General features: G+C 39.0%; 1 long non-coding RNA gene across 1 annotated transcript; it reads right to left on the bottom strand.

Moving 5' to 3' along the window:
* Positions 1-10: 10 nt before the first annotated feature.
* Positions 11-1,007, bottom strand: LOC123964064. The gene is made up of 3 exons (XR_006823325.1): positions 932-1,007; positions 288-391; positions 11-156 (listed from the first exon to the last, which is right to left on the bottom strand). It is a non-coding gene; the product is annotated as an uncharacterized LOC123964064 (long non-coding RNA).
* Positions 1,008-1,263: the final 256 nt, after the last annotated feature.

Below are 1,263 nucleotides of genomic sequence, written 5' to 3'. Positions count from 1 at the left end.
CTTAATTTGGCCTCTGGATTGAAACTCCTTCTTGTAAAGGCTCGCATGGCACCATCCATTATGTTTTCTCTGCATACATTGATCATATTACTGCTGGGCGTCTCTCCAATCCAGACTTTTGATGCTAGAGTTGTCAGTAAGGTTTTCAGATCTGGTCTAGAACAACAACCACCAGAAACCTTTTTCAGGTGGGACTTGCAACATTCAAAATCTGTATGTAGCACTTTATTGGCCTGATGGCCGCGACTCATTTAATCCATTAATGGAAGTATGAAACTAGCACTTACTCGGTAGTTTCTTTGACATGACTCAAATCCAGGAAGCCAGCAGTGGTATCAGAGGACCCAGATCAGATGTTTTGAGGAGTGGTCTCTTCAGGAACCAGAGTGTCCTGACAAAACACAAACACCTCAGTAAAGACATTACCATTAAATACAACATTTTGATGGGAAATAAAAAGGACTCCTACATTAATGTCTGTGTCCATTACATCGTCCCAGGTTACAAAAACAGTGCAGATTCAGTGATGTGATCAATTATTCTGCCTGTTGTTGTACTTCTTATTGGTGATGCCCTGGCTTGCTGAATAGAGACCTCTGTTGCCAAGTCATCTAAGCCGACAAAGTCAAATAGGTGCTTCAAAAGAGAAAAATAATATCAACTCAGCCCAGACGAAATCTCCTTGTTAAAGTTCTTATGCAATAAAAAAAAAAGCATTTGTACATCGACAGTGTTGGCGTATAATTTGAATCCTACACGTTAGAGTGGGGGTGCAACGATACACCAAATCCAAGGTTCGGTTCAGACCTCAGTTTTCTTTGGGGGGGGATATTTACAAAATATAGGCCTACAGCTTGCACTAACGTAAGTGTTTAACATACTTTACCTGGGCGAAGAGGGGACATTTTATAAAACACTGCTGTGTGCTTACCCTTTCCTGCTCAGTTTGCAGACTTTGTATGTATTCCTCATCTTGTCTTGTGAAGTGCACGCCACTCATGTAAATCCTAGAGGAAACATTAAAAATGTAAAAACATTATATTATTAGTTTTATATTCAGTCCCTAGTAAAGACAAAAGCTTACATCAGCATCATCATCTGCTACTTCCACTCTCTCTGTGTCATGAGATTCACGTTCGAGCTGTAAAACATGCTTACTGTTACATTACAATGGCAACAATCGCTTGTCTTAACATTTCAAAAGGAAATTACTTTTGGTTGGGTAATAATTTTGATAAAAAATGTTAATTGGATAATGATAGT

This window comes from Micropterus dolomieu, unplaced genomic scaffold (assembly GCF_021292245.1).
Source record: "Micropterus dolomieu isolate WLL.071019.BEF.003 ecotype Adirondacks unplaced genomic scaffold, ASM2129224v1 contig_368, whole genome shotgun sequence".
NCBI classification, from domain to species: Eukaryota; Metazoa; Chordata; class Actinopteri; order Centrarchiformes; family Centrarchidae; genus Micropterus; species Micropterus dolomieu.
Note: the sequence above shows the minus strand (reverse complement) of the source record. Positions and strands in the feature narration are given on the sequence as shown.